Raw genomic sequence first — 14,365 nt, 5'->3', positions numbered from 1 at the left:
TGCGCAGCACACCCATCTTAATTTCAGTGTAGGTACACAATTATTTTTCGGTGAGGAACCTGTATAGCAGTGAAGTGTCTACATCGGGTTTTATATGAGTGTCCTCAGCGAGACGAGTGAATGAAAGCACGCTTCCTAGCGTGCGATAGTTACACTTTCTTGCATTTTGTTGCGATAGGAATTATATGGACACTTCAGGAGAATTTCCTCCGTCGTCGCCAGCTTCGTGCTGAGTAAAAAGGGGGTTAAGATCACGGCCCTGAGTTGTATACTGCATATTCGACGGAAAGCGTGACAGCGTGAGTCGAGACGGACGGTGGATTGATGCGTGGCGTCTCCTCGCACGCGCATGGGAAAGAGGGGGGGGAGAGACAGAAGGTGAGCGCGCGCTTGGAGGCGAAGTTTATCGAAGGGGACGTGTAAACATGGAAAAGAGGAGGGGGGAGGCCTGCACGTGACTCTCCTTGGAGGCAATCTGCGGTGGTTGCAAACGCTAAGCGACCAGGTGTGATTGATGGCGTCTAGAGTGCTGTGTTCTCGAACAAACAATTTGCGTTTGAGTGAGAGGCAGCGCGACAGGGAATTCGCTGCCCACTGCTGCTGCTCTTTATCGCCCCACCGTTGTGACAGCAAGTGTTCGTACGCAGCTAGAGATATCTGTTCACGAATGCACGTGTGCCTGTGAGCACATATTCTTTATTAGGAAACGAATGGTTAGGGCAGTTACCACGGCCGATCAAGAAAGAACGATCCTTGCTTTGCTTAGTTGTCTTTGGCATAACGCTAAGTCACGCCTGCATGAGCCCTCGCGCACCCATGCTACAGGATGCGGCAGATGATGCATTGGCTTGTACGTTTTCTTTAAAGTTTCCTCTCAATTCTTGCAAATGTACCGGCCAACATGCGGCAATGAAAGAAATGAGCTACGGGCACTTCGGGACAGTGTAGAATTCATCCACGTTTTCAAATTTGGCAATGACGGCCTCTTGAGCCAATCATATAGGCCCACAGCAGCCTCCGATTGGCTCAAAATGCGGCCATTACGAAATTTGACAGGGCGGAATTCTACACTGTCCGGAGTAGTATCTGCAATTCGTTGCACGATATATAGCGGCCGCTTCTTGGTTAATCCCCCATTGCGGGTATGTGCAGCATTGTAATCATTCCCCGTAATGCCCAACGTATCGTATGTGCTACGCTGATTTTGATGCGCCGAAACGATAGTAGAAACAAAGGAAGCATAACGCAAAGCCCTTATTTCCCTCTCTATATCAAGTTACGTTTCATCTTTGGATAGGTTAAGAAACAGTCACTTATTAATTAATTACCACAATAAATAGGTTACACTGGAAAATACATTTGTTTGTTCTTTTCTTACAAGAATGCATTCTCTATGGCCAGAATAAAGATGAGCAAATTGTTCGAAAAATCTTTGATAGACAACTGTGCCGTTAGAGACATAATCGACACCTGGACACGGCTCTCTGCAAATTCCGTATTGTGGGCATGTGTTATAGAATGGGCATCATTATATTTACCACGCGGTGACCCTCTGAAATAGCCAGCTTGGTTTGGCAAGAGAGACGCTTACTTGAATGCTTACTTTGTGAGAAACCGCTAGCGATAGATAATGTTTTCAAACTCAGCACAGATTCCACTGTTCTTGGAAATTATCCAGCGCACCATCAATAAGGAGTTGCATATAGCCTCATATGTAATAAGATTTCTTGCAGTTGAAAACACGGGAGCTGTAAAATATGATTTTCTCACGCTCGAAGCCTTCTCCAGTATATAACACACGTGTGGAAGGAAGGCACCAAGATGTCAACGTACCTCCTGGAGTGAAAACTTCATCGAGAGTGTCGCACATGTAAGGGTGACGTAACGGGTGCAGTCTGAACCTCCTCAGTGAAAAATGTATATAAATATGATGATTATAATGGCAAAAGTATAAATATATTTGTGTACGCTTTGGATTTACCGACGAGGGTGTGACGCAACATGGGCTGACGGAAGTTTCATAAGAAAGGAATTTGCGGAAGTCCACTAGAAAGGCTTCTTCTGCCACACGATATTTCACCACGTGCAATACTCCGACATGTTTGTTTGCCGTAGCGGTTACAGATGGCGCCGTCATTAGGTTTATTGACATCGCGAGCTGCCTATGAACATAAAGCTAGGCCTTCATCCTTCAATATTCAACATCAATCTTAACATGTATGCCTAGATACACACCGGAACCTAGCATCCCAGGTGACACACGGCGCATCGAAAGATCACAGCACTATTCAGTTAACTTGAAGGGGGCGAACAAGTTAGAAACGGCTACCCGTTCCGCATGAAATCCTCCCCATGGTCAGGCGATGACGTAAGTTCAGTTGCATTCAGATGTACGCGCAAAACCCCGAGAATCGGTGTCAAGAACAAAAGCAAGGAAAGTGAGAAGGCTGAGAATAGCGTATGCTGCAGCGAAAAAAAAAAAGAGAAACAAGAGAGAGAAATGCGAAGCGCAGCATTGATAGCATGTGCCAGCATATACACAACCATGCCTACGCGCTTAGTCCTCAGTGGTAGCGTGGCACGGACCTACGGTTTCTTTCTCATAATAGCTGAGGCCAATCATTCAGTTGTCCATGTTTTCTGGCAACTCAAATTGCTTCTTCTGTTCGAGAAAATTAGGACAATTCGCTATAGGCTGAATTGAGAAGTCCTTATTCTTAAGAAGTGCGAGTGCTTACTAGAAAATGAAGACGTTTATTTCGATGCATGTGATTTGTTCCAACGCAATCGGCAGAGCCATAACATGATAGATATGCAATTTTACAGCATTTATCTACAGTCCCTGTTGATTCAAGCATAAGGGAGCAAGATTTCCTTGGTGATAAGTTTTACGACACCTCTAACCAAACATACAGGGTGCAGATAAAAGTGCTTTTTTCGGCCCCGCCTTCCCCTTTTAGCACAGAGCTCATGCGTCTTAGTGCTATTTTCGCCAATTGGCGTAGAATTGCTGCGGTGCATAACGGGAAAGCCACCGCGGGATCCTGTAACTGAGCGAAAAGCAAAAAAGACACCTTTCTGGACGGTCATCGGTGTGATGTCACAACTGACACAAGAACAATTTCAAATAGTTGGTTATGGTGGACGTTTATTCTTAGGAGTAACACCATTCGAGTCAAACAATATACATCGTTGAATTGGAACTCGAAGCTGTGCGAGTGAAACACACTGCACATACGGAACAAAGGAATAAACAGCTGGTCAGTTTGCAGCTGGGGCGTAGACCATACTTTGGAAGACATCTCCTCAGTTATGACAGAACATCAATGGTTCGAGTGTTTTTTAGTCTCATTTTCAAACCTGATTATTTATGCGTTCATTGGGAGAGCGCCATGATGGGGTTGTATATATATATATTTTTTTTGCTATCGTCGGCACTGGCGGGAATGTCTGGGCTTGGATGACGTAAAACTATTCCAAATATTTTGAGTTATAGATGCGCAATTACTCCTCCATTTTATGTTCAAATGTCTCGGATCCAGCCCGTGTGGGCGGGCGCGGCAAGAATGTAGGCGGGGCGTGAGATACTTTGACCTTGCATGGACGCCTGACAACCGACCACCTGATTGGTCTGTGGAGTGGAAGAGGGAAAGGGAAAACACACCTGTCGCCTTGCGAGCGACCGCAATTTTGTTCTGCGCCTGACTTCGTTCTGTGCGGACGTGCATCGCAGTCGCTGCACCGAGAAAAGGAGCCATGCCAGTTGAACCGGAACCGGTAGCCGCCATGGGCTGTGGGGCCACTACGCGCCAACCGACGTCCACTCCAACACCAAAGCGAGTGCGTTTCACACTGCCCAGTGGCCGCGTGGTGTGCCCAAGGAGAGTGGAGCTGGCTGCACGAGACACTGTCATCCTTGCTACGGGCGCTGCAGTGGCCTCCAAGCGGGCTGCAGGCGGTGACGCTGTTCCCCAACCCGGCCCTTCGTCAGGACCTGCAGCTCAGAAACGCATCGTCTACCGTGGTGGTGAGTACTTTTCTTTTTTTTGAATTTCAGGGTTTATGACGGTTTTTTCTATTGGCGTAAGCTTCTTTTGTGCTTCGTTTATTCGCGTGTGCTGTAATATTGCGCCAGACGTGCAAGTAATGTATCGGATGTCTCAGTTACCATGTATCATGTTTTAAAAAAATACATCCCCTTCTATGGAGATAAATAAAAGTATTTTGTTCGCACCCATCATGATTGAAGAATTTAAATAATATAATTACAGCTTGTATGCCAACATAACATTTTAGAAGGAATTTGAACATATTATCGTGTAATACTTGCGGTGCGCAAATCTCGTGTGGCCTTACTGCCACATTATAAGGAAAGCCGACGAAATATATGGAAAAAAGGGAAGCTTTCGGCTTGTCTCCGCCGCAGTGCGGATCTCAAACTTGCGGTGAATGAACTACATCTCAGCATGGTTTCGGAAACATTGGCCGGTTTGCGTAAGGCAGTTGAACGGTGCAATTGCTGTCTCGTTATTTTTGCGCATTTCGCCTAAGCGCTGGGCTTCCAATTTCGAAATAAAGTTATCCAGTGCTGCCACGTTGATATCCAGAACATATAATGGGAAATGTTTTAACGTGGATCCCCTACTACTCTCCATGTTCGCGTTAGCATTGGGGGCGAATGTGTGCCCTACGCGGCCTTTCTTTTTTGATGTCTTAGCATTGGCTGTCCGCTTATCGTTCGCACAAAAGGTTTGCACTGAAGCGAGGATTGCTGCTAGCAGGACTTACTCGAGTGTGCGAACATTTACAGCCTATCCTATCGATGCCATACTTTTGAAGCGCCGTTTTGGAGGACAGCTCTGCTTCAACTCGCAGGCGCCACGCCGCGTCGGCATTTTCTTGTTATTTATTTATTGCAAGGCGCCCTAACAAACTCTAGACAATATGTAAAAGATTGCCGAAACAGTTGTGGAGGGCAGAAATAATGTAGTTTGTCGACTCTAGTACGCACCACGTCACACTGATTGTGTCGTGAGTCGAATGCGTAATCAGTTTTTCAAAACATACTTGAGCGGAAGACTTAATGATATAACTGCATTGCTTTGTAAGAAATGTCTTATTTAGCAGCTTCAACTTCCTACTTGCTTAGCGACGAGAACAACGAGAACAAGGCGAAAGCGGGAGCCAACGTTTGGACATATGCTTACTTCGTCATAGTATGTATAGGTAGCGTTTTTCTAAATGGTCGGAGACGGGTAAGGCTGGTGGATGTGGTAACGAGGAGGGCGTAGAATTGAGAATAAAGGTGTTCTGCACGCAAGGCCGGTGACACAGCCGTCTGTCAGCCACATTTCAACGGCGTGCACAGCACCCCTCTGTTTGCTGCTTTGCTGGTGGTCGTGTGCTATCGCGTCTCTAAAATAGAAAATAGAAGGAGCGGAAGAAACCGGTATTCGTGAGAAAAGATGTATTTGAAAAAAAAAATATTCTGCAATGGACTAGCGATATACATAAAATGAAAGAACAACGGACAGAAAAAAAACAGTAAGCAACAAAATTAAATGTTCTTGCCTATAACTCGAAATTTATTATAGGTTGTTCAGTGCATAGGTTGATTCTTCTTTCCTTTTATTTATTTTGGCCACTTAAGTATTTTATTTATATATACATATATTGTTCAGCGAAGAGCGGTTTCCGCCACTCCTCCTATGGTATCTTTGAGAGGCAAGATAGTCCACGACCACCAGCGAAACAGGTAATAGATGGGTGCTGTGCGCGCCGTTGACGTGTGGTTGTCACATGGTCGTGTCACAGGCCTCGTGCGCAGAACTCCTTCATTTTAAATTCTACTCACTCGTCGTTAACACACCTTCGCTAATTGCCGCACCCACCAAAGTTACCCCGCCTCTCTTTTCGAAGAACCCTACTTAGTCCACTTGACGAAGCGTTGGCTCACGCGTTCACCTTGATTTCGATTTGCTCATCGGCTTTATTTTCCATCTGCCTCTTTCCCCCCGTTTTGCTTGGTAACCGGTAATTTGTTACGCGTCCTAATGAAGCACTGTGAAATATGAAAAAGATAGGGTAAGCAAAGTGTTTAGGCTAAAGAAGAGAACTTTTATTTACCAGGTGGCCTAAATGATGAAGCTTTGATAATATTTCTATTCTGTCCCTTTTTCATGGCCATAACTTATTTAGTCGTAACTCATTTGTATCGCCTGTTACGCGTAATTACATCGACCGTGTCTCCATTAGATCGTGTGCTTCGTTCACGGTTTCTTTTTTCGACCGAGAGGTCAGGTGAGCTGATCTGGGAGATAGTTTCGCCAGTGGTGCCGTGAGGATAAGCTTCGACCATATTGGCGCTGACTATGGCCGTACTCCTAGTTTTGAACACTTTGGCATGTATTCTCGCTTCTGGCGGGCACCAGAAAAGCCACCTTCCGGGCAGCATAGTCTCGGGAGAGCCCTGGGACGGTATACCGCAAGGCAGATATGATGTGTGCACACTGATTATGCATAATTAGACCGAACGAAAGAAACAATTATTTTTGAATATTATGGAGACTTTTCGGCACGCATGCGAGATCACTTTCCGAAGTCTTTGTGAGGGTCCGTTCTGTTGATATTTTTAACGTTCCCTTGCACCGCGCCACGATTTTTCACCAGCCACAGCGATTTAAGCAACGGGAAGCGGATCAATCGTAGACGACGACACCAGCCTTCTTACCGGTTACCTAATTTCACTTTGCTTGCTAGGCCCCATCGAAAGGCTCTCCACGTGAGCGTGCTCCTCGGATTTTGTGAGCCAATTCGATAAGAAAATCTGCTCAGTGTAGGCAATGCTATTGGCTTGGAAAAAAAAAAAATGCTCTTACAAAGGCGGGGCGAATTTGACTGGGCTTTTCAAGCAAGGCTGCGGGTTACCACGCGATGCTTGCGTTGGTGGTTACCTAAATTTGACGTCAGGAGATTGGAATAAAAAGAGATTTGAATAGTTTTACGTTATTCGGCCCCTACTTAGGACATTCAAAGTTGCTCCATTTCCCAAAATCGTGTTGGGCAGCGGCTTTGCCTCTGCATAGCTATATGTACGGCGGTGCATCCTTTACGGGGATTAAATGCATTTGGAATTTTTTTTTTAATTTATTGGCGCTAAATACACCTGTACCTTTCATTTTTCAGATTCTGCTACTCGTTTTCTTTGTCTTGTCTATACCTTGATAACTCTTTCTGATACCACATGCGTTTTGATACCTCTTTCGCCCTGCTACAAAGCTTTGCTAGCGCGAAAGCGCCGTTATATTTTTCTTGAACTCGCTAGAACAGGACGCCTAACAAGAAAGTCGGAATATATTCCAGCTTCTGAACCGTGATTGTAGTGCTCTGAAATGTGCTGCTATGGAAGAACTGTGCAGTTGGCCTAAAGAGAGAAAAAATGTTCTTGTGCGAACTACAAAGACGGTCGTTCTGAAAAAAAAGTTCCCTAGAAAGCTCGAGAACTTCATCAATGGAAGTTTCTCGCTCATCTCAATCAATGGAGCAGCACGATGAGTCATCTTTACGTATCAAAAAACAGTGCTAAAGATCATGTGCGATATGAACAGGAAGCGCATCCAACATCCAGTGACCTATGATATTAGTTCTTTCATCGTAAGGCCGCTGTCACTAGCCACACTATTGTATTTCATCAGGCTTCGTGCCCACTGTTGGATATACGGAAATGAAAATCTTACCTAGCTGCATTTATGAAATTCGGGACAAAAACTTTTTTTTTCAGTCTACGGTGCATCAGCAATGGCAAAGAAATACTCCCACGTGGAGAGGAATAATCTGTGGAACCTGTCGCTTCCACATTCATTTCTCCCCTGAATAGATCCCCTCCGAAAATCTAGACATCATCTTCCTCGTCGTATCGAGATTTAATATCATCGACTCCATCTGAACGCCGCGTTCACCAATAACTAACTACCTGCACCAGCTTGGAGTGCCCACCATCCTGTATTGTGGTAATCGTGGTGCATCCGAAACTGCGTAACACATTTTATCGGATTGTCGAAATCACACAGGAGAGAGAATGTGCTATTTTGTTGGAATGTCTTCTGTTTCTCAAGAATCACTAGATTTAGGAAGATAAATAGGTTATATGCCTTTCACTGCAAAGCAAAGGCAAGCTTTAAATTATCTTTTTAGATTCCTTGATGACAACGACGTATTTTGCAAGCTATAGCATGTTTAGATAAACACCCGGCCCCTTTGCCTCGCGTATATATACCAAAATCATATTTTTAGCTTTTTCCCGCTGCCTAGGCAGAATGGCATGAAGCCGCGTGTTTATACCTCGTCAGAATTGCCTGTATTTCAATAAAGAGCTTCACTTCACTCTCTCTCTACCAAGCCTAACGCATGTGGACGAAGAGCGCAGTTAGCATAGATGTTGAAAAAGTTGTTTATGTAACAAGTACAAAGAGAGAAGCTATTGTAAAAGAAGTTCTGTACAACTCTCGAGAACTTTCTCAATTTAGGTTTCTTATTGTTCTCAATCCTTGCGAAGTGTGGTAATTAGCATTTCTAATTAGGCAGTTAAGGAGAATATAAAATATTTCGTTACTTGCTTTATAATACACCGAGCACGCATTTTGACCGCGACAGAAACTTACTTCGGTTGATAAGTTCGTTTCCTTCTCTATTGTTTCTTGTTGTGCAATTGCTGTGATCTTGCGAGATGTATGTTACTGCCTTGATTTCTAAGATTGGTATCTTCGAGAAGCCTAACCAACGGCCTTCCATTTATTGTGCTATGCGCAGGTATTCCTCTGAAGCGATTCAAGCGTTGCCGTAACATCAGGGACGCAGCTGTTGGAGGAAGCATCAGCGGAGGCGTCGAAACATTGTCATGGGAGGACAAGCTGGATGTTAACCGCAGCCTGGTGTCCGGTGCCAACAGTCCTGCAACGCCTGATCATTCAACCGTGGATGACGGGTTCATGGAGGAGGTCATGGCAATGGCCGAGGACTTGTGTGACTAGAAATGAACATTCTATCAACCGACAATGACAGGACTCGAAAGTCATCGAATGATTATGCAAAAAATAAGTGAGAAGTGCAGACGTCACACAAGAGTAGAGAACTGGACAACACGAACGCTGACTATCAACTGAAGGGAGCACTAAGGCGAAAAAAGAAAGAACACGCAAAACTCATCTGCGCATGCTCAGGAATGGTAACACCACGTGTCAGTCGGTTACACGTGCTGGTCTACGTGAGAGATAATAGTAAAGGCACTTGCTCTCTTCCTTATTTAAAGTAATCGAAGGCTGCCTGACGCACGCACCTCCTCCTTTATAGATATGCCATGCCCCTACCATGAGACGCGTATCTTCATTCTTATGCCTCTACAATATTGCGCATTCATCTAACTCTGGCGTGCAGTTACAATATCGGGAATGTAGCGAAAGATTAGAAGGCGATCCACCGGTCAACGACCTTTTATGCTCCATTAGCCTCTCATTGATACACCGTCCCGTTTGCCCTACGTACAACTGGCCACAGCTAAGGGGAATATTATAAACCACACCCATACGACCGTCAGTAAAGCTTTTGTTCCTATTGTGCTTCACTGGACAAATATCTACTCGTTTTTTGCCTTTTACCCGCTCCTTTTTATTCTGTACGGCAGCGCATATCTTAACTAGCCTATTCGGAGCCGTCAAAGCAACACTAACATCATATCTACTAGCCACTTTAAGCCTGTGCGACACAATGAATATGCGGAATAGTCACTACTCTTTTTTTGCTATTACTGCTTTCTGTAATCACGTCCGTCCCTCTCGTAACCAACTTCTTTAGGCGCTCAGCTACAGTGGCCACTGCTACACTAGGATAACCTGATTCTAATAGGTGCCGGACCTGCGCATTAAAACTGGCGCTCATTTTGTGCATGCAGGATCTGGTGAGGGAAGACCTAAGGCACGACATGGCAATTCTGTTTTTTACTACTTTGGAATGCTTGGATTGAAAGTTTAGCAACGGCTTCGGGGACCTTGGGGAGTACTGCCAACAAACATGATTTTGTTCGAAGATCAAGGAAATGTCAAGAAACTGATGTACGCATCGCTGAGGAAATTCCTTGGTAAACTTTTATCCTCCCCCATAAAGTTTACATTGCTCACTTACTGAGGTGGCAGCGGAAATCGAATTCTTCCCTATTGGAGAAAACCAGGTAATCGTCAACGTAACGAAATATCTTGATAACGCTATCACCTGAGGATTTCTCTAAGCAGTTGCCAACCTTACTCAGGTAAATATTGCTAAGAGTAGGGGCAACCTTTGAGCCAATGCAAATGCCTCATTTCTCCAGAAAAATGATATCTCTCCACCCAATAGGCGTCGACTTCAGGTACATTGAAAGAATTTCTAGAAAAGCTCCCGTGAAAACACCGAATCTGTCAATAAAAGCCGACTCTTGCACTTGTTCGTTAATGCACTCATTTACGGAATTTAGCAACCCATCATGCGGCAAAGAACAATACAGGTCATCGATATCCATACTAAAAGCTGTACAATCACCAAGATTTTCCTCTCTGAAATACTGAACTAGTGCCTGAGAATTACTTAAGCAAAAGGGGTCTGAAAAAAATTGTGAAGCTAAGCAGTTCTGTAGGTAACTAGCGACACAAACCTTTCACGACCCTTTCTCTGACACTATAGCACCAAAAGGAACTTCTTGTTTATGGGTCTTGGCCGAGAATAACAGTTCTAAGGTGAGGGCTTTAGCTTTCTTGACGTTAGACAACCCTATCAAGATTATGTCTTGACAAGAGGTCAACCGCACGTTGCTTAACAAAGGAAGGCTTGTGTTTTACTGGCTGTAAATTCTTTTTTATGGCTTAAATCGCTTTTTCCAAAACATGTGATCTGGTATAATTACGAAATACCCTTCCTTGTCAGATAGTACTGGTCTAAGTTTATGCTCCGCAAGATAATCAACTAACGGTCGGACAGGGTCAGACGTCTTAAAATGAGAATTTGATTGTGAGCATTACTAGCATTAAACAATCAAATTCGATTCTGCTGCCACCTCAGTAAGTGAGCAATTTAAACTTTATGGATGAGGAATAGAGTTTACCAAGGAATTTCCTCAGCGACGCGTAATTCAGTTTCTTGACATTTCCTTGATCTTCGAACAAAATCATGTTTGGTTGCAGTACTTCCCAAGTTCTTCGAAGCCGTTGCTAAACTTTCAATCCAAGCATTCCAAAGTAGTAAAAAACAGAATTGCCATGTCGTGCCTTAAGTCTTCCCTCACTAGATCCTGCATGCACAAAATGAGCGCCAATTTTAATGCGCAGGTCCGGCGCCTATTAGAAGCAGGTTATCCTAGTCTAGCGGTTGCCACTGTGGCTGAGCGCCTAAAGAAGTCGGTTTCGAGATGGACGGACGTGATTACAGAAAGCAGTAATAGCAAAAAAAAAGTACTGAATATTCCGTATATTCATTCAGTGTCGCACAGGCTTAAAAAAGTGGTTAGTGGATATGACGTTAATGTTGATTTGACGGCTCCCAATAAGCTAGGTAAGATATGCGCTGCCGTACAGAATAAAAAGGAGCGTGTAAAAGGCAAAAAACGAATAGATATTTGTCCAGTGAAGCACAATAAGAACAAGTTTTACTGACTGTCGCATGGGTGTGGTTTATAAAATTGGCCTTAGCTGTTGCCAGTTCTACGTAGGGCAAACGGGACGGTGTATCAACGAGAGGCTAATGGCGCATAAAAGGTCGTTGACCGGTGGATGGCCTTCTAATATTTCGCTACATTGCCGAGATTGTAACTGCACGCCAGAGTTAGATGAATGCGCGATATTGTACAGGCATAAGAATGAAGATACGCGTCTCATGGTAGGGGCATGGCATATCTATAATGGTGGAGGTGCGTGCGTGAGTCAGCCTTCGATTACTTTAACTAAGGAAGAGATTAAGTGCCTTAACAGTTCTCTCACGTAGACCGGCACGTGTACCCGACTGACACGTGGTGTTATCATTCCTGAGCATGCGCAGATAAGATTTGTGTCTTCTTTTTTCTTTCGCCTCAGTGCTCCCTTCAGTTTAATTATTTATTTATTTACAGTACCCTCTGAGTAAATATACATTATAGAGGGGAGAGGCTACATAAAGGAAGTAAAAAATGATACAGGAAAGGCACAGTATAAGTAAAAATAGAAAATTACACTAGCTCACTAACTTACAGAAAAAATAGTGGTCGGAGTTCACCATAGAAATTTCATCATACACTTGAATATACATCGTTTATTTGAAAAAATAGTACTTATACAATAACAAGTCACATGATATACTGAACGCAAGTTTCGTGATTTACATGTAGTTAACTAAAGCATTTCTAAATTGAACAGGATTACTTATATTAACAATAGATGCTGGCAGACCGTTCCATTCGTTGCATGTTTAAGGTAAAAATGATTGCGAATGTGTTAGTGTGTTAGAGCGAGGAACATGTACCTTATGCGTATGATCTCTACGTGAGAAGATGAATGGTGCTGGGTTAATCCATGCCGACCGAAGCGGAGCGTTCTGGTAGTAAATCTTATGAAATAAGCGTAGGCGTGAGTGTTTCCTGCGGGTTAATAGCGAAGGTAGGTTCAGAGTAGTATTCATTTGTGTTACGCTTGCTGTACGATGATAATTAGCTAGCATAAAGCGAGCGGAGCGATTCTGGACACTTTCAAGGCAGTTAATTTAGGTGGCATGATGTGGGTCCCACACTGATGATGCATATTCCAACTGTGGACGGACATATGTCGTGTGTAACAAATGTTTGAGTGATACTGGCGCGAACGAGAAGTTTATACGAAGATATCCAAGTGTGCGATTAGCTTTGCTCGTTATAAAGTCGATATGGTACTTCCAGGATAAGTTATAGGTTATGTGGACGCCCAGATATTTGTAATTTATTACACTGTCTAAAGGAATGTTATTAAGTAAATAGGCAGGACAAGCTTATAAGTACGGGATATTCGCATTGATTTACATTTCTTGACGTTAAGCTGCATGTGCCATTTTATTGTCCAGGTATGCAGTGTGTTTAAATCGTCCTGGAGAGATGAAATATTAGTATCATTAGTAATTTTAGGCTATAATACGCAGTCATTTGCAAAAAGTCAAATTTTAGACGAAATGTTATCAGGTAGATTATTAATGTAGATTAAAAACAACAGCGGCCCAAGCACAGACCCTTGTGGAACACCTGATTTAACTGGGGTTAGAGTTGAATTAACTTCATTTGCGCTTACAAATTGCATGCGGTGTGTTAGAAATGCTTTTATCCAATTAAGTACATTAGTATCAATGTTTAGTGCGCTGAGTTTAGATAGCAGTAATGTGTGGTGTACTTTGTCAAAAGCTTTAGCGAAATCAATAAAGATACAGTCCGTAAGAAATCCTGCGTCCAAGTTGGAATGCAAGTCGTTAGTACAGCAAGGAAGCTGGGTATCACAGGAGAATGTTTTACGAAAACCATGTTGGCTAGAGGTAAAGAAGTTGTTAGATTCAAGGTGATTGATTACCTGAGAATAAATTTCGTGCTCCATTATTTTACAGGGCACTGAAGTCAAACTAATGGGCCTATAATTAAAGTTATGCGTATCACCAGATTTGTGAATTGGAACGATCATAGCCGTTTTCCAATCTAAAGGCAATGTGCCGTTGTGAAGCGACTGAGAAAAAAGTAATTCTAATATTATCAAGCAGTACTCACTAGTACTGTGTAAAAATTTAATGCTAATTCCATTAACACCACATGACGATTTCAATTCTAATTTATTTATAACTGATTTAATACCGTTACTATTAAATGCTATGGGATCCATGTGGGGGTATCTTTAGGCCGTATTTCGGGAGGAGGAGTAACATGCGAACACGGCGAAAAGGCATGTACGAACGTGTCATTTAGCACGTCAGCGCATGCGTGGTCGGCGATTGCTTTCCCAGTTAGTGAAGTTAGAGTAACGTTTCTAGTGTTATCTCCTTTCATAGAGCTCCAGAATGCCTTACTGTTAGTTTTCAGTAGCTTGGGAAGGGTAACGTTGTAGTAGGAAAATTTTGGACACCGTAAATTTGAAAAGCCCGTGGCGGCGGCAGATTTGTATGAGAACCAGCGTTCACGATTTAGTGACCGTTTAGCGATACGAAATAGGCGTTTCTTTTTGTTACTTAGTCTGCTAAGGTGTCTATTATTCCACGGTGCGTTACTATTTGAACATATACGTCGGACTGGAATATAACGATTTATCAGATCAGATACTTTTTCTTTAAAGACGCGCCAATTTTTCTCGACAGAACGATCAAGATG

The sequence above is a fragment of the Dermacentor andersoni genome, chromosome 3 (genome assembly GCF_023375885.2).
Source record: "Dermacentor andersoni chromosome 3, qqDerAnde1_hic_scaffold, whole genome shotgun sequence".
NCBI classification, from domain to species: domain Eukaryota; kingdom Metazoa; phylum Arthropoda; class Arachnida; order Ixodida; family Ixodidae; genus Dermacentor; species Dermacentor andersoni.
Note: the sequence above shows the minus strand (reverse complement) of the source record.